This window comes from Heptranchias perlo, chromosome 6 (genome assembly GCF_035084215.1).
Source record: "Heptranchias perlo isolate sHepPer1 chromosome 6, sHepPer1.hap1, whole genome shotgun sequence".
NCBI lineage: Eukaryota > Metazoa > Chordata > Chondrichthyes > Hexanchiformes > Hexanchidae > Heptranchias > Heptranchias perlo.
The window spans coordinates 29,321,983-29,346,381 of record NC_090330.1 but is presented as its reverse complement, the minus strand read 5'-3'; the positions used below and the strand labels follow the sequence as shown (position 1 = coordinate 29,346,381).

Genomic DNA, 24,399 nt, shown 5'->3' with positions numbered 1-24,399 from the left:
TATTTTGGGTACTGGTTGAAGATGAGGGGTAGGGGAGGGGGGGGGGCAATGAGAGAGATGTGGGAGCACTTTAAGTGGAGTTCCCACTTCCATGTCCCCTTTCTCTATCATCCCTCTTCTTGGCCAGCGCCACATCACTCCTACCACTCTGCTGGACAGCGGTTTGATGAGGATCAGCGACACATTGTAAGACCACTGATAAGGTAGTTGTCATCCTATTGAAGGAGGCAGACGTAGTCATGGCCTGCATAGACTCATTTGTGAGCCATGCCTGAAGCTCAATGGAGGTGGCCACTCTCTCCAGTGCAGACATTCTAGCACTTACCTGTGACATCACTCCATGAATGCTGGAGCTGGACTCCTCCATTCTCTCAGCTATTATGGAGTGTGTGCCTGGCACATTTTCCAGCACCTAGCAAAGGTGCAACTGTACATCAATTATTCTCCTTCTCAACAATTGCCCCCCCCGGGGTTCAGCATCTGTGTCCAGCTGAACAGAACTTGGAGAAGAGTGCACCCTCCAATGTGGACTCTCCACAGCTGCCCCTGCCACCAGTGTCTGCCCATGCTCACTTGTGATTCACCAGGTGACAACCCAACTATCAGTCTAACAGGACCCACCGAAGTGAGAGTATCTGCGCTGGGGTATGGCTGTATGTCCTGTGACAGTGCACCCTCAGAAGGAATGTTGTCCTCTGAGGAATTGACATCATCCATATTAGCAGAATCTTCCTGTAGGCGAAGACCCCTGGAAAACAAAAAAGAAAACAAAACGACTTAATCGTGGCACAATAGCAATCTTGCCAATCTCCATACTCAGGCTTCTCATACTTCAGGCATCAATTAAAGTCAGCACCTTTGTGAAATATACGTTATATTCTGACACCAGCCAAATGTGAGCTTCCAGTCTCTCAATCTCCAATTGAGAGGACCGCAGAAGTGCCACTTATTTCCCTGGACTCCTCCGCTGCTTCAGTTAGCGTCACAATCTGTGGCGGTCCACCGCCAGTCCTCGCCCTCTCTCTTGCATTTTACGCTCTCTTCTCCAAGGGGCAACAGGACATACCCGAGAGTGACTGAAGATGCTGTATTCACCAGACAGATGCAGTGCATTGGATGAGGATGATCATCATACAGATGCATCACATTGGTTAACTGTCACACAGATGCATCACATTGCATAAGGATTGGGATAAGTGACATAAATGGGGTGAGCAAGTCCATAAAACAGTGAAGTATGGTTGCTGATGACACTTAAGTGAGTGTGAGGAGTCTTGTGATGGAATATGCTTGCCAAGACAAGGGTGATGAAGTGGGGGGGGGGGGGGGTGCCAGTGTTGTACACAACAGGATATGGGTGCATATGTGTATGTACTCACTTTTCCAGACCTACTCAGGTCATTAAAATCGCATCCTGCACTGCAGCCAAGACCTGGTCACCGTGTTCCTGCTTGTAACCTCTTGTGCTACCTCCGGCCAAACCTTTTTGGTGACAAAGCCAGGTTTCTTTCTGCTATCCCTTGGAAAAATAACCTCCCACCTGGCTCTCACTACAGCCAGTAGCACATCTAGGGAGGCATCCCTAAATCTAAGTGTAGCCTTTGCTTTCCTCAACTCCATTTCTCCTTCAAAATCTAGTGTTGAACTGGCCCTTTAAATAATGCAGCTCTGATTGAGTCATCCGGGTGCGCTGTACGCCCGCTGCGCAGCTTGGAGACCCGAAACCCAGAAGCAAAGATAATTGACTGCAAATCGAGATGCGATCACAGATTTAAACACGCTCATTTTGCTTCCAGGTTCCCCACGCGCAAATCCACCCACCGAGTTCCCGTCTTGATGTTAAAATCCAGGCTCACGTGGCACAACACATTGGACCATAATTTGCAGTAGCAGGGCATCTAGTAGTGTCTGCCGTTAGTTAGACTTGTCCTTGCACATTTGTGTTTATAAATTTTTTGCATGGCAAGTTGCTGGAAGTACAAGCTGATAACATCGCAGTGGGGGAAACAGGACATCTGGGACCTGCGTGAATAGAGCAAGCAACTGTGTATCTCCTTAAGCAATCAGATTGTAAAATTAACAGCGCAAGGACGGAGAAGGGAGTGTAAATTAGAGTGGGTGAATTCAATGCCAAATCAGGTACAGAAAAAGTAAACAAAAACTTAAAAATGTTACATTTTTAAAATCTCCAACAACAATTAAAACCTGAAGGAATGAGACTCCACACTTTTAATAGTTAATTTTCTGTGCCGGAGAGGTTGTTTGGCAGTAATTAACACTTAGCACATTGTTAAGCAGGTACTTAGACTGGAATGGACAAGGCTTAGCTTTCTGTAGCAAGTTTAGTTTGTACCTACCTTGCAAATACAGCAACTTCATCCCAGTCAATGCATTTCAACGGTGAGCCAGACACCGCGATGCCGTTTTCACAAAGCTAATGGCAGAACGGCGCAACTCGAACAGAAACTTTTGGATATTTGAGTTTAACTGCGCATCTGCCCCTTGCCTGAAGTTGCTGTACCATTTGCGCGTAAATAACGGCAAGCGCCATTAGCCTCACCATTATTTTGACAGGAAAATCTGGGCATCAATGCACAATCCCATGAACAGCTTGGATTTAGATTTGTGCCCTTAATCTGGCACTCTGCTGAGTTTTGATCTCAGACACGTTGTGGAAAGGCACTAATCAAGGCAAGTATTTCCCCATAGGAGCTGAAGTAAAATCAGAATGCGAGTTATCAAGCTGCTCTCATACATCTAGCAAATTAGCTCAAGAATAGCATCAGTGGTGGTCTGGAAGCAATTTGCAAGCTTGCCAACAGTTGGTGCATTATAGTGGGAGATCTAAATGAGGAGGAAAAATAATGTACATGCTTTCACCCAAGAGAAATAGTTTTCTCCTCTTCCTTGTTGCATGCCTCCAATCCTTCCTGTCACTCTCGATATTAGTTCCTTCTCCCTAACAACTGCAGACTCCCTGTCTTTTCTAATGAACCAATCTAAATAGCTCACATCCTTTTTGCTTTGCTCACAAGAATGTGCAGGCAACACCACGCAAAGGATGTGCTGATCTTTGTGAAAGTGATCTATTCTCACCTTAGACAATACAGGAGTTTTAAAATCAGGTGACAGAGATAGAAGAGAATATATGGTTCAAAAAGCTGGTAATGTTGGGATCAACCCAGCCTTCAGTTCCCCCACTAATCTCTCACAGGAGAGTTATTTATTATTTTTAAAATGAGATTGCAAGTGACAGGGAACACTGCACCAAATATATATAAGCGTGATGGCATTGTTTAAAATTTTAAAAAAACACGCAGGAAATGCTGGAATAGCAGGTTGATCGAAATCTTAAAGAAGTTCTGATTAGGGGTTACATCGCAAACATTTCCCTGTCTTTCTTTTTCAGACTGACCTCATTAACCTGCTGTGCATTTCCTTTTTTTTATTTCCAATATTTACAGGGTTTTTTTTAAGCCAGTTGCTTCATTTTAATATTTTATAATATACACACTTTATATAAATAGAAAGCACACGCGTACATCAGTTTGAATGATAATCGTACTCCCGTACGAGAATTAGTTTAATAAAAATTAATTAGTCTGACATTTGATGTATTCCTCACCCCCCCCAGAAGAGGTGCAAGAATTGAATTTAGCAGAACTAAAATTTTATGTGGTACAGATGGATCATAAAATGAAAAACAGTCACATCAGAAGATTTTATGGTTTGTATGTTCCGTCAAGTGATCAACTCTTGTAAAGTTAATTTTTACCTGCCTATTTCAATGCAGACGTCAGATCACGTATGGACGTTTTCAAGGCATGTCAGAAGATAATACAATCTGATAAGACTAGGATCTTTTCCAATTACAAATATCCCTTTCACTAATGGCATTTCAGTACTGATCAGATCAGATTGTCTGTAAAAGTATAAAAATTCAACTTACCTTCTAACAGTAAGCTTACCAATTCAGAATCAGATCATTTTACAGCATAGAAGGTGGCCATTTGGTTCACTGTGCCTGTGCTGGCTCTTGAAGAGCTACCCACCTAGTCAAATTCCCCAGCCCTTTCCAGATACCTTTTTAAATTTATTTCTTGCAAATATATTTTTACTCGCTTTTACAATCATGGATTCTGCTTCCACCACCCTTTCAGGCAGTGCATTCTAAATTATAACTCACTACGTTAAAAAAGATGTCCTCATGTCATCTCTGGTTATTTTGCCAAATCACTGTAAATTTGTGTCCTCTGGTTGCCTACCCTTCTGCCATTGCAAATAGTTTCTCCTTATTTATTCTATCAAAACCCTTCATGATTTTGAACATCTCCATCAAATAGCCTCTTAACCTTCTCTGCTCTGAGAGCAACCCTAGCTTCTCCACATAACTGAAGTCCCTCATCCCTGGTACCATTCTAGTAAATCTCTTCTGCACCCTCTCAAAGGCCTTGACATCCTTCCTGAAGTGTGGTGCCCAGAATTGAACACAATACTCCAGTTGAGGCCTAACTAGTGTCTTATAAAGGTTCAGCATAACTTCCTTGCATTTGCACTCCATGCCACTATTAATATATTTAAGGGTCCCATATGCATTTTTAACAACCTTCTCAACTTGTCCTACCACCTTCAAACATATACCCTCCAGGTCTCTCTGTTCCTGCACCCCACTTAAAATTGTACCATTTAGTTTATATTGCCTCTCCTCATTCTCCCTACCAAAATGTATTACTTCATACTTCTTTGCAATAATTTCATCTGCCATGTGTCTGCCCATTTCACCAGTCTATGTCCTCCTGAAGTCTGTTACTATCCTCCACATTGTTTACTACATTTCCGAGTTTTGTGTCATCTGCAAACTTTGAAATTACACCCTCTATACCCAAGTCCAGGTCATTAATATATATCAAAAACAACAGTGGTCGTAATACCGACCCCTGGGGAACACCACTGTATACTTCCCTCCAGTCTGAAAAACATCTGTTCTCCACTACTCTCTGCTTTCCGGCCCCTTAGCCAATTTTGTATCCACGCTGCCACTGTCCCTTTAATCCCATGAGCTTTAGAATCAGAGTGGTTACAGCACGGAATGAGGCTATTCAGCCCATCGAGTCCATGCAAGAGCAATCCAGCTAGTCCTACTCCCATGCCCTATCCCCGTAGCCCTGCAATTTTTTTCCTTGCAAGTACTTATCCAGTTCCCTTTTGAAGGCCATGATTGAATCTGCCTCCGCCACCCCCTCGGGCAGTGCATTCCAGATCCTAACCACTCGCTGTGTAAAAAAGTTTTTCCTCATGTCACCTTTGGCAAAAGAATAAATCACCTTACATTTATGTCCTCTGGTTCTTGACCCTTCTGTCAAGGAGATCAGTTTCTCTCTATCTACTCTGTCTAGACCCTTCATGATTTTGAATACCTCTATCAAATCTCCTCTCAACCTTCTCTGTTCCAAGGAGAACAACCCCAGCTTCTCCAGTCTATCCACATAACTGAAGTCCTTCATCCCTGGAATCATCTTCTAGTAAATCTCTTCTGCACCCTCTCTAAGGACTTCACATCTTTCCTTAAGTGCGGTACCCAGAACTGGATACAATATTCCAGCTGTGGCCAAACCAGTGTTTTATAAAGGTTCATCATGACTTCCTTGCTTTTGTACTCTATGCCTCTATTTATAAAGCCTAGGATCCCGTATGCTTTTTTAACCGCTTTCTCAACCTGCCCTGCCATCTTCAATGATTTGTGTACATATACCCAGACATACCATTCCTGGATATGTCCTGTCCCACCAGCAGGACAGACCCACCAGAGGCAGCAGTACAGTGACATACAGTCAGGAGGGAGTGGCCCAGGGAGTCCTCAACATTGACTCCAAACCCCATGAAATCTCATGGCATCAGGTCAAACATGGGCAAGGAAGCCTCCTGCTGATTACCACCTACCACCCTCCCTCAGCTGATGAATCAGTCCTCCTCCATGTTGAACACCACTTGGAGGAAGCACTGAGGGTAGCAAAGGCACAGAATGTACTCTGGATGGGAGACTTCAATGTCCATCTCCAAGAGTGGCTCGGTAGCACCACTACTGACCGAGCTGGCTGAGCCCTGAAGGACATAGCTGTCAGACTGGGCCTGCGGCAGGTGGTGAGCGAACCAACACGAGGGAAAAACCTACTTGACCTCATCCTCACCAATCTACCTGTCGCAGATGCATCTGTCCATGACAGTAAAAGGTAGGAGTGACCATTGCACAGTCCTTGTGGAGACAAAGTCCCATCTTCACACTGAGGACACCATCCAACATGTTGTGTGGCACTACCACCGTGCTAAATGGGATAGATTCAGAATAGATCTAGCAGCTCAAAATTGGGCATCCATGAGGCGCTGTGGGCCATCAGCAGCAGCAGAATTGTATTCCAGCACGATCTGTAACCTCATGGCCTGGCATATTCCTCATCATTACCAACAAGCCAGGGGATCAACCCTGGTTCAATGAGAAGTGTAGAAGAGCATGCCAGGAGCAGCACCAGGTGTACCTAAAAATGAGGTGCCAACCTGGTGAAGCTACAACTCAGGACTACATGCATAATAAACAGCGGAAGCAACTTTCCAAAGACAGAGCTAAGCATTTCCACAACCAACAAAAAGATTCACAAGGATGATACCAGAAACGAAAGGATATACTTATCAGGAAAGGCTAAACAGGCTGGGGCTCTTTTCTCTAGAAAAGAGAAGGCTGAGAGCTGAACTGATAGAGGTCTTTAAGATTATGAAACAGTTTGATAGGGTAGAGGTAGAGAAGATGTTTCCACTTGTGGGGGAGACTAGAACTAGGGGCCATGAATATAAGATAGTCACTAATAAATCCAATAGGGAATTCAGGAGAAACTTCTTTACCCAGAGAGTGGTTAGAATGTGGAACTCACTACCACAAGGCGAATGAGTTGAGGTGAATAACAGATACATTTAAGGGGAAGCTAGATAAACACATGAGGGAGAAAGGAATAAAAGGATATGTTGGGGTGAGATGAAGTAGGGAGGGAGGAGGCTCGTGAGGAGCATAAATACCAGCACGGAGCTGTTGGGCCGAATGGCCTGTTTCTGTGCTGTACATTGTGTGTGTGTGTGTAACGGATCAGATCAAAGCTCTGCAATCCTGCCACATCCAGTCGTGAATGGTGGTGGACAATTAAACAACTAATGGGAGGAGGAGGCTCTGTAAACATCCCCATCCTCAATGATGGCAGAGTCCAGCACGTGAGTGCAAAAGACAAGGCTGAAGCGTTTGCAACCATCTTCAGCCAGAAGTGCCGAGTGGATGATCCATCTCGGCCTCCTTCCGATATCCCCACCATCACAGAAGCCAGTCTTCAGCCAATTCAATTCACTCCACGTGATGGCAAGAAACAGCTGAGTGCACTGGATACAACAAAGGCTATGGGCCCCGACAACATCCCGGCTGCAGTGCTGAAGACTTGTGCTCCAGAACTAGCTGCGCCTCTAGCCAAACTGTTCCAGTACAGCTACAACAATGGCATCTACCCGACAATGTGGAAAATTGCCCAGGTATGTCCTGTCCACAAAAAGCAGGACAAATACAATCCGGCCAATTACTACCCCATCAGTCTACTCAATCATCAGCAAAGTGATGGAAGGTGTCGTCAACAGTGCTGTCAAGTGGCACTTATTCACCAATAACCTGCTCACCGATGCTCAGTTTGGGTTCCGCCAGGACCACTCGGGTCCAGTCCTCATTGCAGCCTTGGTCCAAACATGGACAAAAGAGCTGAATTCCAGAGGTGAGGTGAGAGTGTCTGCCCTTGACATCAAGGCAGCATTTGACCAAGTGTGGCACCAACGAGCCCTAGTAAAATTGAAGTCAATGGGAATCGGGGGAAAACTTTCCAATGGCTGGAGTCATACCTAGCACAAAGGAGATGGTAGTGGTTGTTGGAGGCCAATCATCTCAGCCCCAGGACATGGCGGCAGGAGTTCCTCAGGGCAGTGTCCTAGGCCCAACCATCTTCAGCTGCTTCGTCAATGACCTTCCCTCCATCATAAGGTCAGAAATGGGGATGTTCGCTGATGATTGCACAGTGCTCCATTCCATTCGCAACCCCTCAGATAATGAAGCAGTCCACGCCTGCATGCAGCAAGACCTGGACAACATCCAGGCTTGGGCCGGTAAGTGGCACGTAACATTCGCGCCAGACAAGTGCCAGGCAATGACCATCTCCAACAAGAGAGAGTTTAACTGCCTCCCCTTGACATTCAATGGCATTACCATCGCTGAATCCCCCACCATCAACATCCTGGGGGTTACCATTGACCAGAAACTTAAACTGGACCAGCCACATAAATACTGTGGCTACAAGAGCAGGTCAGAGGCTGGGTATTCTGTGGCGAGTGACTCACTTCCTGACTCCCCAAAGCCTTGCCACCATCTACAAGGCACATGTCAGGAGTGTGATGGAATACTCTCCACTTGCCTGGGATGAGGAGTGCAGCTCCAACAACTCTCAAGAAGCTCAACACCATCCAGGACAAAGCATCCCGCTTGATTGGCACCCCCATCCACTACCTTAAACATTCACTCCCTTCACCACCGGCGCACCGTGGCTGCAGCGTGTACCATCTACAGGATGCACTGCAGCAACTCATCAAGACTTCTTTGATAGCACCTCCCAAACCCACATGGGAACACCACCACCTGCATGTTCCTCTCCAAGTCACACACCATCCCGACTTGGAAATATATCGTCGCTGGGTCAAAACCCTGGAACTCCCTACCTAACAGCACCGTGAGAGAACCTTTACCACGTGGACTGCAGCGGTTCAAGAAGGTGGCCCACCACCGCCTTCTCAAGGGCAATTAGGGATGGGCAATGAATGCTGGTCTTGACAGCGATACCCACACCCCATGAATGAATTTTAAAAAATCTCTGTTCCTGTACCGCTTTTAGAATTGTGCCCTTTAGTTCATATTGTCTCTCCTCATTCTTCCTACCGAAATGTATCACCTCACATTTTTCTGCGTTAAATTTCATCTGTCACATGTCCGCCCATGCCACCAGCCTGTCTATATCCTCTTGAAGTCTATCACTATCCACTACGCTTCCAAGTTTTGAGTCATCTGCAAATTTGGAAATTGTGTCCTGTACACCGAAGTCCAAGTCATTTATATGTATCAAGAAAAGCAGTGGTCCCAGTACCGACCCCTGCCGAACACCACTGAACACCCCCCTCCAGTCTAAAAAACAACCGTTTACCACCACTCTGTTTCCTGTTACTTAGCCAATTCTGTATCCAAGCTGCTACTGCCCCTTTTATTCCATGGGCTTCAATCTTGATGACAAGACTATTATGCAGCACTTTATCAAATGCCTTTTGAAAGTCCATGTACACCACATCAACTGCATTGCCCTCATCTACCCTCTCTGTTCCCTCATCAAAAAACTCTCAGGTTAGTTAAACACGATTTGCCTTTAACAAATCCTTGCTGGCTTTCCCTAATCAATCCACACTTGTCCAAGTGACTGCTAATTCTGTCCCGGATTATCGTTTCTAAAGGTTTCCCCACCACCAAGATTAAACTGACTGGCTTATAGCTACTTAATTTTGCTTTTAAGTCTATTATGTGATACTTTGTCAAACGCCTTTTGAAAGTCCATATGCACATCAACCACACTACCCTCATCAACCCTCTCCATAACTTCAAAGAACTCAATCAAGTTGGTCAAACACGGTTTGCCTTTAACAAATCCATGCTGACGTTCATTTATTAGCCCTCTCCCCTTTTTTGAGCAGGGGTGTAACATTTGCAATCCTCCAGTCCCCTGGTACCACCCCTATATCTAAGGAGGATTAGAAGATTGTGGCCACAGCTTCTGTTGTTTCCACCCTTACTTTCCTCAGTAACCTAGGATGCATCCCATCTGGACCGAATGACTTTTCTATTTTGAGTACTGCCAACCTTTTAAGTACCTCCTCTTTATCTATTTTTATCCTATCCAATATCACTACTACCTCCTCCTTTACTGCTACATTGGCAGCATCCTCTTCTCCAGTGAAGACGGATGCAAAGTATTCATTTAGTACCTCAGTCTGCCGCCACAAGAAGATCTCCTTTTTGGTCCCAAATCGCCGCCACCCTTCCTTTGACTAACCGTTTACTATTTATATGTTTTTAAAAGACTTTTGGCTCCCCTTTTATATTAACCGCTAATCTATTCCCATACTCTCTCTTTGCCCCCAATATTCCCTTTTTTACATCGCCTCTAATTTCTGCATTCAGCTTGGTTCGCTACTGTATTATAAAAATTCTACTTGTCATAAGCCTCCTTTTTCTGTTTCATTTTAATCTCTATATCCTAAGTCATCCATGGAACTCTAGCTTTAGATGCCCTTCCTTTCCCCCTTGTGGGACTGTGTCTACTCTGTACCCGAACTATCTCCTCTTTGAAGGTCTCCCATTACTGTTTTGCCTACCAATTTTTGATTCCAATCCACCTGGACCAGATCCCTTTTTAACTCACTGAAATTAGCCCTCCACCAGTTAAGTATTTTTACACTTGATTGCTCCTTTCCTTTTCCATATCTATTCTAATCCTAATGATATTGTGATCTCTGTTTCCCAAATACTCCCACACTGAGACATGCTCCACTTCATTCCCCAGAACTAGATCCAGGACTGCTTCCTTCCTCACTGATCAGGAAAGTTCTCTTGTACACATTTCAGGAATTCCTCCCCCTCTTTGCCCTTTACACTGTTACTATCCCAGTCTATATTAGGATAATTGAAGTCCCCCATTATCACCACTCTATAGTTCTTCCATCTTTCTGTAATTTGCACCTCTATCTCCTTCCCACTGTTTGGTGGCCTATAGTATACACCCAATAGCTAATAGCTCCTCTATTGTTCCTTAGTTCTAACCGAATAAATTCTGTCTTTGACCCTTCAACTACATCATCCCTTTCCAGTGCTATAATTGTTTCTTTGGTCACCCTACCTCCTTTCTTTCCTGAATACCTTGTAGCTAGGAATATTAAGTTCTCAATCCTCCCCTTCTTTGAGGCAGGTCTCTGTTATTGCCACTATATCATAGTCTCATGTTGCGACTTGTGCCTGTAGCTCACCAACCTAATTTACCACGCTACATGCATTTACGCACATGCACTTCAAATCCATCTTAAACTGCCTTGCATTTTCCCCTTATCTGATCCCTCCTATTTCTGAACTATTCTTAACTCTAGTGCTATTTGTCTCTCCCAGTCCTCTGTGCACCTTGTTTCTTCTCTCAAATGTTTTATTATGGTGCCCCACCCCCTGTCAAATTAATTTAAACCTTCCCCCACTAGTTAACTTCCCAGCGAAGACATTGCTCTCAGCTCTGCTGAAGTGTAACCCATCCATCTTGAACAGGTCCCTTCTTTTGACTCTAATTGGGTCTATCCTTTCTTCAACTATTCTTTTACTTTTAGTATGTTTATAAAATCCTTTACTATTTATCTTTGTTACTTCCAAGCCTGTCTAATTTTTCTTTACTTCCTTTCTGTAGTTTCTATATTCAGCTTGATTTTCTCCTGTATTCAGTCCAAGATTTCTCACATGCCTCTTTTTAAGTCCTATTTAAATTTTAATTTCTCTATGCATCTAAAGAACTCCAGTTCTTGCTGTCCCACCTTTATTCCTTGTAGTGGTATGTCTAATCTGTACTAATCATCTCCTATTTGAATATTTACTATTATTTGTATTATCAATTTCACTTTACAGTTTATCTAGGCTAGTTACCTTTTCATCTCATTACTGTTAGCTTTTTCCAGTCAAGAACCTTATTTTTGATTTTAAACCTTATTATTTTATTTTTCCCTCTTTTCTGGATGCTCCACAACCTTTATGTTACCGACTTGTAAATTTACTTGGGGCAGATATAACTGTTCCGTATACTACGTAATAACACAAACCCATTTGATCTCATAGTTGCAAATCTTTACTCCCTCTTAACATTGTGATGAACGGCATTACTGTATAGCACAAAATTAAATATTTAGAAACATTAAAATTTCAAGCATAATGATAGGTAATGCAGAGTTTTAATGTGCTGTACCAGAGTGAAAGGATACAGGTTCCTACTGGAGTTTTTTTTGAGGATGTAACTGGTAGAATAGATAAGGGAGAACCAGTGGATGTGGTTTATTTGGATTTTCAGAAGTTCTTTGATAAAGTCCCACATAAGAGGTTAGTGTACAAAATTAAAGCACATGGGATTGGTGGTAATATACTGGAATGGATTGAAAATTGGTTAACAGACAGGAAACAGAGAGTAGAAATAAATGGGTCTTTTTCGGGGTGGCAGGCGGTGACTAGTGGGGTACCGCAGGGATCAATGAGTGGGCCCCAGCTATTCACAATATATATCAATGATTTGGATAAGGGAACCAAATGTAATATTTCCAAGTTTGCTGATGACACAAAACTAGGTGGGATTGTGAGTTGTGAGGAGGATGCAAAGAGGCTTCAAGACGATTTAGACAAGTTGAGTGAGTGGGCAAATACATGGCAGATGCAGTATAATGTGGATAAATGTGAAGTTATCCACTTCGGAAAGAAAAACAGAAAGGCAGAGTATTATTTAAATGGTGATTGAACATCAACATTTCCCAATCTAAGAGACCTGGGTGTCCTTGTACACCAGTCACTGAAAGCAAACATGCAGGTGCAGCAAGCAGTTAGGAAGGCAAATGGTATGTTGGCCTTCGTTGCAAGAGGATGTGAGTACAGGAGCAAGGATGTCTTACTGCAGTTTTACAGGGCCTTGGTGAGACTACACCTGGCGTATCTTGTGCAGTTTTGGTCTCCTTACCCAAGAAAGGATATACTTGCCATAGAGGGACTGCGTGAAGGTTCACCAGACTGATTCCTGGGATGGCAGGACTGTCGTATGAGGAAAGATTGGGTCGACTAAGCCTGTATTCACTAGAGTTTAGAAGAATGAGAGGGGATCTCATTGAAACGTATAAAATTCTGACAGGGCTAGACAGACTGGATGCATGGAGGATGTTTCCCCTGGCTGGGGGGTCCAGAACGAGGGGTCACAGTCTCAGGATACGGGGTAGGACATTTAGGACTGAGATGAGGAGAAATTTCTTCACTCAGAGGGTGGTGAACCTGTGGAATTCTCTACCACAGAAGGCCATGGAGGCCAAGTCACTGAATATATTTAAGAAGGAGCTAGATAGATTTCTAGACACAGAAGGAATCAAGGGGTATGGGGAAGAGAGCGGGAATACGATATTGAGATAGAGGATCAGCTGTGATCATATTGCATGGCGGAGCAGGCTCGAAGGGCCAAATGGCCTACTCCTGCTCTTATTTTCTATGTTCCCTCCCACGACTGTCACATGCTAAGCATCTGATCTCAGTTACAGCTCTACAGGGAGGCACAAAGCAATGGAAAAAACTAAAAAGGACCAGCACCTTGGCTTGAATTGCCCTCAAACAACTTCTACGGGTTGACTTCCGTGTAACATTGGCAGAAGCAGATTGCCCACCTGCTTTCACCTAGGATGATCTGACACAGGGAGACCCAAACTACAGGCAAAAGCTTTTCTTTTTGTTTATTTGTGATTTTCCTCATCATTTCATTGGTAGTGCTAGAGAATTTGTAGAATGCTGTAGAAATTACTGAGTAAATTCAGTGGTTCCCATGGGATGGTCGCACTTGAAGGGAATGTGGATCAAAGATAGGGCTACAATACTGCACTCCGAATCACATTCCCCTGGAGCGCAGCTCCCTGCTGGGAGTGCGCAAGCAATTAATTTGCCCCCCCTTACAGCGATCACAAAAAAAGCTTAGATCAGGTATTCGCGCACTCCTACATAAAATACATTTGGGGAGGGAAGGGAGGGAAAAAAAAAAGAATCAAAAATTGCACAACTAACTCAGGTACTGAATAATTTGCAATTAAATCTTACCTCTAAAATATTGCCAGTAAAGAAAACAAAGCCCTTACACCATAGTCTCAGCAACCCTCTAGGTTTTGTTTCCCCCAGGCAGTACATTATTAGAGTGCATTTAATTAATACATGAAGATCATTTGGATAAAATAGATCAAAAAATATAAATGTGAGCATCCTCGTGCTTTTTAAGAAACAGCAGCATAGAAAGTAAATTTGAGAAATCAAAATGCCACCACCAAAGTATGGAGACACTCCTATTGCATTTCTGTTTCAGTCCCTTACTCATAATTGAACAAATCGAAATTATGCGCCTCACACTTTACACAACCATCCAATAGCACTTTTCATTAAAAAGGCACACTGAAACCAGTCTCCAAAATATTACTTCTTAATCCCTCCATTATTTATATTCTGTCTAGGTTATTGACAGACATGGTTGTTGGACAATGTTTATTTCCTTTTTAGCAGTGTGCCAAAATATCGTAAAAACTTGCAAGATCTGTTGCAATTTATTATTGTATTATTATTTATTACAATTGATGAATAGAACAGAATTTTATGGGCGTAGTATATAACTTGGGGGAACAAATGCTAAAATTAATTAAAAGTCCTTTAATCGCTGCTTTACTCACTGTGCACTTTAGTATACAGACTAGAAAGCCAAAACATTAGTTACTGTAATGAATTTTTTGACTATTAATTCTAAATCACACCACTGATGAAACAAGAAATTCATGGTTCTTTGATACAATATATTCATTCAAGAGATTGTGCAATCAAACTCCAGGATCCAACTGAGGCTAAAACTATTTTTTTTAAGAATATTGCATAATTTGGTATTTTGAAGTATAAAAATCCTTTTTGTGAGTAGTTGTCTGTAAATTACTGTCTGTTATAACTGTATAGCAAATAGAAGAATACTGAATTGGTAATTCAGCATCTGTTTGGCCTTGTACAGACATTGCAATGGTAATTTAACAATTGATTGACAGGCCAACCTCATCGAAAATTGTGAAAGGCATCAATAACATGAAAGCATTGTTCATGGAAGCATAGCAGTATATTGAGATTACATTGTTTAACCATCAGGTTAGGCTGATTATATGATTCTGTACAACTAATGGAAAAATTGAACGCTTTCTATATTTGGCTCCTAGTTAGCATCTAGTATTCCCAAGTCAAGTATGCATAGGTCAAATGCAAAGTGAAGCTCCTAGAAATACATCCAAAAAAATAAACATTATGCAATCTCAAGCTACCTTAACTACTACAAACTTTTATATTTTGAACACATAACCTTGGCCTGAGCAAGACTGAATTTGTGCAGAATTGTGAACAGTTCTATACTGTAGATGACACCCATGAGGAAACAGGCCAAGATTGCCTAAATTAATTGTATTTAATATCTTTAAAACCATTGAAAAGGTATTTTCATTCCTTCAATCTAGAAAGAATTAATATGTGGCTCTAGAAGTAAAAGGGCAGTATTCTAAACCAACATGGCATCAATTCTCTCAGAAGGTTTCTCTTAGTGTAGTTGGTGTAACAGGAAGGCTGTGTACCACAAGGAAGCTGTTAAGAGTACAGATTGTTTCATAAATTTGGTCTCTGAGTGCAGGAGCACAAACAGACTTAGAAAAATTGAGTACTATAGGACAGGTTACAGATTCCATATAGTCTAATGTTCATTTCAACAACCCTAGTTCAGCAATTGTAAACAATTTTACAACACCAAGTTATAGTCCAGCAATTTTATTTTAAATTCACAAGCTTTCGGAGGCTTCCTCCTTCCTCAGGTAAATGTTCAGGAGCTCCTCGAAGCCTACGCATTTATACATATAGAACAATACATGGTGTTTACAGAATGCCCCTGCAACTGCCCGTTGCCAAGACAATCACCGTGTTCAGACAGAGAGGTGTCACCTGCAGAACCCCCGAATACACATTCAACAAAAAAACAAACAGGAAAAAAAAACAGAGAGGCAGAAACATCCGGAAGGCAGAGAAAGCCAGCAAATGACCCATTATATTAAAAACAGATAACATTTGTTCGCTGGTGGGGTAACGTGTAGCGTGACATGAACCCAAGATCCCGGTTGAGGCCGTCCTCATGGGTGCGGAACTTGGCTATCAATTTCTGCTCGACGATTTTGCGTTGTCGTGTGTCTCGAAGGCCGCCTTGGAGTACGCTTACCCGAAGGTCGGTGGATGAATGTCCATGACTGCTGAAGTGTTCCCCGACTGGGAGGGAACCCTCCTGTTTGGCGATTGTTGCGCGGTGTCCGTTCATCCGTTGTCGCAGCGTCTGCATGGTCTCGCCAATGCACCATGCTCTGGGGCATCCTTTCCTGCAACGTATGAGGTAGACAACGTTGGCCGAGTCACAGGAGTATGAACCATGCACCTGGTGGGTGGTGTCCTCTCGTGTGATGGTGGTATCTGTGTCGATGATCTGGCATGTCTTGCAGAGGTTACCGTGGCAGGGTTGTGTGGTGTCGTGGACGCTGTTCTCTTGAAAGCTAGGTAATTTGCTGCGAACGATGGTCTGTTTGAGGTTGGGTGGCTGTTTAAAGGCGAGTAGTGGAGGTGTGGGGATGGCCATAGCGAGGTGTTTGTCCTCATTGATGACATGTTGAAGGCTGCGGAGAACATGGCGTAGTTTCTCCGCTCCGGGGAAGTACTGGACGACAAAGGGTACTCTGTTGGTTGCGTCCCGTGTTAGTCTCCTGAGGAGGTCCATGTGATTTTTTGCTGTGGCCCGTCGGAACTGTCGATCGATGAGTCGAGCGTCATATCCTGTTCTTACTAGGGCGTCTTTCAGCGTCTGTAGGTGTCCATCGCGTTCCTCCTCGTCTGAGCAGACCCTGTGTATTCGCAGGGCCTGTCCATAGGGGATGGCCTCTTTGACGTGGTTAGGGTGGAAGCTGGAAAAGTGGAGCATCGTGAGGTTGTCCGTGGGCTTGCGGTAGAGTGAGGTGCTGAGGTGACCGTCTTTGATGGAGATTCGTGTGTCCAAGAAAGAAACTGATTCTGAGGAGTAGTCCATGGTGAGCTTGATGGTGGGATGGAACTTGTTGATGTTATCGTGTAGTCTCTTTAGTGATTCCTTGCCGTGGGTCCATAGAAAGAAAATGTCGTCGATGTATCTGGTGTATAGTGTTGGTTGGAGGTCTTGTGCAGTGAAGAAGTCCTGCTCGAACTTGTGCATGAAAATGTTGGCGTATTGGGGTGCGAATTTGGTCCCCATGGCTGTTCCGTGTGTTTGGGTAAAGAACTGGTTATCGAAGGTGAAGACATTGTGATCCAGGATGAAGCGGATGAGTTGTAGGATGGCTTCCGGAGATTGGCTGTTGTTGGTGTTGAGTATTGATGCTGTCGCAGCGATGCCGTCATCGTGGGGGATACTGGTGTATAGTGCCGAGACGTCCATCGTGGTGAGAAGTGTTCCTGGTTCAACTGGTCCGTGGGTACTGAGTTTTTGTAGGAAGTCTGTAGTGTCGCGACAGAAGCTGGGGGTTCCCTGTACGATGGGTTTCAGGATCCTTGCAGACATTGCAGACGCTGCGACAACGGATGAACGGACACCGCGCAACAATCGCCAAACAGGAGGGTTCCCTCCCAGTCGGGGAACACTTCAGCAGTCATGGACATTCATCCACCGACCTTCGGGTAAGCGTACTCCAAGGCGGCCTTCGAGACACACGACAACGCAAAATCGTCGAGCAGAAATTGATAGCCAAGTTCCGCACCCATGAGGACGGCCTCAACCGGGATCTTGGGTTCATGTCACGCTACACGTTACCCCACCAGCGAACAAATGTTATCTGTTTTTAATATAATGGGTCATTTGCTGGCTTTCTCTGCCTTCCGGATGTTTCTGCCTCTCTCTGTTTTTTTTTTCCTGTTTGTTTTTTTGTTGAATGTGTATTCGGGGGTTCTGCAGGTGACACCTCTCTGTCTGAACACGGTGATTGCCTTGGCAACGGGCAGTTGCAGGGGCATTCTGTAAACACCATGTATTGTTCTATATGTATAAATGCGTAGTCATGATGTGGAGATGCCGGTGATGGACTGGGGTTGACAATTGTAAACAATTTTACAACACCAAGTTATAGTCCAGCAATTTTATTTTAAATTCACAAGCTTTCGGAGGCTTCCTCCTTCCTCAGGTAAATGTTCAGGAGCTCCATGCAGATTTTTTCAATTGACACAGTTGAGGTGCAGTCACTTATGCTATTGGATAAGCATGCAAATACAGATTGGCACAAGCAACTTATATAGTGCAACTTACATGGTGCTGCTCCAGTCAAGATCTTAGAGGACTGATCGCCCAGTCCAGGATCATCCTTCCAGCATTGCAGAGAATTGACTTTGACATGGAGTATGCTATCCTCATTCGGTCTCCATGGCTTTAGATTACACAGAGTCCAGCAGCAGAATGGATTTTCTCTGTGGCCTGCCAAACAGGAACTGTGACGTGCAAACACCAAGCAAGAATTTTGATTCGCTATGATATTACCTAGAGAGCTAAACTTTGACAATTCCCGTCACTCCCAGCCCCCTCAAAATCACCTTTGTCACCTGTTGCTCAGTTTAGATTGGATATTACTTAGCAAGTCAAGGAACTGAATGTTTGTAGCTCAAGAAAGTTTGGTACCTTTAGATGTGAGGGGCAATATCATAAACAATATTGCTCAGTTATTGACTTGGTCTTTCCAGCACTGAAGATAATACACCAACCGAGAAAGCAAAATTTCATTTTTGGATAGAGGCCAAGGGCATCACAAATTGACATTTTGCTCTAAGCCAAATTATTTACTTGATAGCACTATTGTGATTGCAGTGTTGGAAAAATTTCACATTCATTACAGTTTCCATGAATTTTGAAATGACTGGCAGTGAAAATCAAGAAGTATAGTTATTAGAACTGCTTCTATGTTAGTTTGTGAATAAGCAAGATACTTTCTACTTGCTATCTAAATAGAGCAACATAGTTGAATTTGTTGATCTATGAAGCAGCTGTTCCCTCACTAGGGCTTTGAGAATAAAAGTGCATACGCTATTCAAGCCTGTAGCCTTTCTGGATGCCAGCTTTTGAAAGAGATAATGTGCCTAAACTTAATTTGGCTGATTGGGTTGTTGCACTTCAATGGAATTTTAGCAGCAGAGCTTGGATACCTGATTACTTTTCAGAAAAACATATTCAACAACTCCATCTCATTCATAGAGATCAGGTATGTGATTCTGTGCTCGAGATAAAAAAAAATAATGGAGGGTAAACCCAATATTGGAAACAGACCACTATCCTCCAACAGCCACTGTAGCCTGTCTGAGAATCATGCAGTTTCGAAAAAGGTCTTTAGGCTTCTATTTGTTGCAAGCTGAGACAGTATCACCATCAAAAGTAAAATACTGCAGATGCTGGAAATCTGAAATAAAAGACAGAAAATGCTGGAAATACTCAGCAGGTCAGGCAGCATCTGTGGAGAGAATCAGATGCTACTTGACCTATTGATTATTTCCAGCATTTTCTGTTTTTATTGGATATTACCAGCAATAAGTTTTCCTGCCCTTTTGGTTGCATAACTGTCCCCATCTACCAAACTATTTCTACTCTTCACCTCATGCTGCAAACCATCTTTGTTAACTTATGTGACTGTGAGCCAATACTAGTATGTAGCTGCTTGGAACAGCATGTGGTGCTCTGCACCATGAGGCATAATCGATTAATTATGTGCTTCGATACAGTCTGATGTTGACTGGTAGGTGGGATGCCAGTCCAAAATAGGAACTCCACTCGACATTTTTCCGATTAGACCCATCAAACAGTCAAACACTGCTTTTGCATTCCTTTCAAGACATCAACGGAAAGCCAATTAAAGATAGGACAATTGGTACCTTGCTGAACTCTTTGAGGTGATATGGAAATCTGTCAATTCCAAACCTGAGAAATCATTTTTTCCAGTCAGACTGCAGAGCAGCTGGATGGAGCAGTCAGTGACTACAAAGGCAACCATTTTTTATTGCTTCCTATTCAGTCCTCAACATGTCATTCTGAAAATCTATATGAATGATGCAACTTGAAGTGGATGATTGGATTCTGCTGAAGGTTTGGACAAGTTGCTGAAAATTGAATCATTAACAGATGCTGAATGGTTGATTGTAGCAACACTTTCCTCTCCATCAGGTGTACTGTCGCAAATGTACTTATCATAGTAGGTACAGCACAGGAGGAGGCCATTCGGCCCATCATGCCTGTGCCAATTCTTTGAACGAGCTATCCAATTAGTCCCATTCCCCTGCTTTTTCCCCATAGCCTTGTAGATTTTTTCCCTTTAAATATTTATCCAATTCCCTTTTGAATGTAACTATTAAATCTGCTTCCACCACTGTTTCAGGCGGTGCATTCCAGATCATTACAACTCGCTGTGTAAAAAAATGTTTCCTCATGTCCCCTCCGACTCTTTTGCCGATTACCTTAAATCTGTGCCCTCTAGTTACCGACCCATCTGGATTACTGTGTTCAGTTTGGGTACCAAATCTCAGGAAAGATATATTGGCCTCGACGGGATACAGTGTAGATTCACCCAGAATGATACTAGGGCTTAAAGGGTTAAATTGTGAGGCCAGGTTGCATAAACTTGGCTTGATTTCCCTTGAGTTTAGAAGGTTAAAGGGTTATCTAATCGACATGCTGGAAATTTTCAAGACAGAGATCCAAAGATTTTTGTTGGGCAAGGGCATCAAGGGATATGGAGCAAAGGTGGGTAAACAGAATTGAGGCACAGATAAGCCAGGATCTATTGAACAAAAGAATAGGAATAGGCCATTCAAGTCTCTGGAGCAGGCTTGAACTCATGATCTTCTGATTCAGAGGCAAAAGCCAAGGCTAACACATATGGCTGAGAGTTTCAGCAGCAGCATAGGGACTGACATAGGGACAGAGATAAGCTATGCAGAAGTGGAAATATAGCCTCCCAAAGGTTTAGCCTCAGCCAGCAGCAAACAGGGGTTATGGAATCAGGGTCCAGAATGCAGATCTTATGGCAGAACCAAATAGGATAGTGTTGATCTTGCTGATTTGGATTTGGGGAAAGTTCTGGCTCATCTATAACTTGATGTCAGACAAGCACTGTAATGGTTGTGGAATTAAGAATGGGGATGGAGAGATAGAGCTGGACTTGTTAGGATACATATGGAAACTGACCTCATGCCCCATACTGAGAAGCATTATGTAGACAAAGAATAGGAGGGGTTAAGGATGGAACCTTATGACATGCCCAAGGCGACAGTGGAGATACGGAAGTAGAAGCCATTGTAGGGTATGTGTTGGCTACACTGGGACTGGTAAACGTGGAACCAGGTGAGGGCAGTGCCACAGGAGACACACTGGAAGAGAACAGTGTTCAACCATGTCAAACACTCAGGTGGCATATAGGAACACAAGAAACAGGAGTAGGCCATTGCGCCTCTTGAGTTTACTCCACCATTCAATTAGATCATGGCTGATCTGCACCTCAACTCTATTTACCACCTTTGCTCCATATCGCTTGATACCCTTAACTAACAAAAATCTATTTATCTCAGTCTTGAAAGATCCAATCATCTTAGCATTGACAGTGTTTTGGGGGAAAGAGCATTCTAGATTTCCATTACCCTTTGTGTGAAAAACTGCTTCCTGATTTCACCTGTAAATGACCCACCTCCAATTTTAAGATTATGCCCTCTTGGTCTGGATTCCTGCACCAGACAATGCTGATCTAAACCACAAAATTGTGCTGCAGCTTTGAAAACACTTCCAGACACATTTATGACAGCTTTCCTTTTTCCCTTGTTTTCCACACTTTTGATTACCAACATTATTTTTTTTGCTTATTTTGTAGACTATGAGTTTTACCATGCAGCTTTTGCATTATGTGAGTAATGTTTTTGCATTCATAAATTGTGCTAAACCAGTGATGATTGGCAAATGAAATGGACTCTAATCAATAATGTATATACTCACTAATTTCTGTATTTGCTTCTACCAACAGAAAGAAAAACACCAGCCTTTGATGAAAAAGATCGTGCAAAACCTTGTCACACAAAAACTGCTGTAGATCACCTTCTCCAACTACTGTTTGCCTTTGTTTTTTTTGGTGGGGGAGAACAGAAATTTTCTTTGTTCAAAAAAGGTACAGCACCCCAGTATAAGAAACAAATGCCCTTCCTCATCTAGATGGACAATTATGAGCTCCAACTATCTGCAATGGTTAGTGTTTCACAAATATAAGTAAATATCTGATTTCATATTGTTAAGTAAGTGCAAAACTTGTGTAAATCCATACGAATAAGTAACATAATGGCATGCACTTCAGATACCAGGTATAGAAGAAAATGTGCAAAGCCACAACCCTCCCAGAACAGCCTTGTCCCACTGTCAGAATCAATCCATGTCCTATATGACAGTGACTGAAATAAATCAGTTTTATTGTATGGAATTCCAAAATATGGATCAGTGTTATGGGGAATCATATTGGTCTATAGTGACTACATACATCAAATTCCATTTTTCTTAAGTGGGATTCCAGGATTTTTACTGGTATTTTTGCAATTAAATTTGGTCATGAGCACTGTGATAGTTGGACAATGAAAGACAGTTGTTTAGTGTACAACAGTTATGCCTGGGACATCAGGTAATAAATCTACATCAGTACTAGGATGGCTTATGGATTTCCAATCCCAATAAGCTGTTGGCTTCACCAGTGTTGTCCAATACAAATTGCAGACTAGCCACATGTATGGCTACAGCAACATGCACTAATTTCAGTAGAAAATACCTTAATACACTCACGATACAGGTAAAATGTACTTCAAGTGTATATTTATTCAACAAACACCTACCACCATTCAGTAACCAAGGAGGCATTGAACTCACAATGATCAAAAACACTCGCACACTCTGCTTTTCGTCTCACCATTTTACCAACAAAGTACACAAGCACAGGCCGTGCGAAAACGAGTTTTGAGATCACATGTCCAACAACGGTATCTACTACTCGTTTTTGATTTATCAATAAGAAATGCAATTAGCGACATGTGAACTGTGAATAAGGTATTGGATAACATTGAGTTTCACTGATCTAATTTTGTTACTGCTGAACAAAGCAATTCTAAATACAGAAGTGTGTATATAAATGATTTTATCCACACAAGTACCCATTAAACAATGTCCCTGGTGCCCAAAGGTGTTAACATTTCTAATTATAATAAACTCGTGGCAAATCACTCAAAATTAATATGGCGTTCAGATACTATACAATGCTAAAAATACACGACCAAAATTAAAAGATTAAATTAATGCAATAAAACAGATCTGTTAGTGTAATTCAAAAAAATTAAAACGATGATTTGCACTGCAACATGACAAGATCAATAACATAGTCCTTTCAGTTTGGAAAAGACAAACCAGCAAATTACGGACACATTTGCATTATGCTTAAGGTGCAAAATGAAATTCGCATCTGCTTACTTGAGCCACCCCATTCATTGACAACTGTTTTAATGCTAAAAATGTCATAAATAACACATATCCACTGCATGAAAGTATGTAAATCACAAATCAATTCCAAAAGTCAAAGTTTCCGTTTTGCTAACACACGAACATTTTCTTGGCTAAACGCTTCTACTTATAAAATGTGCACTGTCAAAAAAAACCTTGGGTCTGTGCTTAATCAATCTACAGTCTAAATGACCAGCGCAATTAACAGATTGATGAGAAAGATACAAGACTTCAATAATAACTTAAAAAAAATAGAAAACCAGTTAAAAATTAGCACATTATGCATATATGTTTATTATTGCTCTCAGAAGTGACGGGTTTTATATTATAGTATATGAAGCTCGTCACATTCGAAAGCAATAATAAATACTCCTGAAAGCACGGCGAGATGTGTAGACGCACGAAGTCAAACATCAAAGCAGCCACTGCGCCCAATCCAGGAATCGCAGAGCGGCTCTGTTCACATCTCAACACAGCAGCTCCCCGAATAACTGTCACATCAGCCGCGCGCTCCCAGAGACCCTGACACACTGGCCGGGGGCTACACACCGCTTTAAACCGGCGCCCGCTTCACCCTGCGCAACCGCTGGCTGAAGGGAAAAAAAACATTGCACCGAACGGGAAGATTTCACATTAAAGTGACTGATTGGGATGGCTGAAATAGAAGGCGATTCACTTTCTCCCTCACACATTCCCTCCTCTCTTCAAGGTTCTTCTGTTGTCAAGACACAAGTAACAGCGAAAGAAATACCACTTGGCCGTTTTTAATATACTTTACCTTCTGTTGGTGTATACCGCTGGCGATACAATTTCATATTATTGCAACGAATCGTACAAGGAACTGAATATTTCAAGGGGACTGAGCAGATTTTATTGCCGACAACTTCGTCTCGCTGCTTAA

General features: G+C 42.7%; 1 protein-coding gene across 2 annotated transcripts in view; it reads right to left on the bottom strand.

Moving 5' to 3' along the window:
- lnx2a (ligand of numb-protein X 2a) overlaps positions 1–24,387 on the bottom strand; it is a 186,886-nt gene extending 162,499 nt beyond the window's left edge. For both annotated transcript variants that reach the window (XM_067986007.1, XM_067986008.1), the window contains exon 1: positions 24,277–24,387. The gene's annotated coding sequence lies outside the window, so the exon portion shown is untranslated. The remainder of the gene's footprint in view (positions 1–24,276) is intronic.
- Positions 24,388–24,399: the final 12 nt, after the last annotated feature.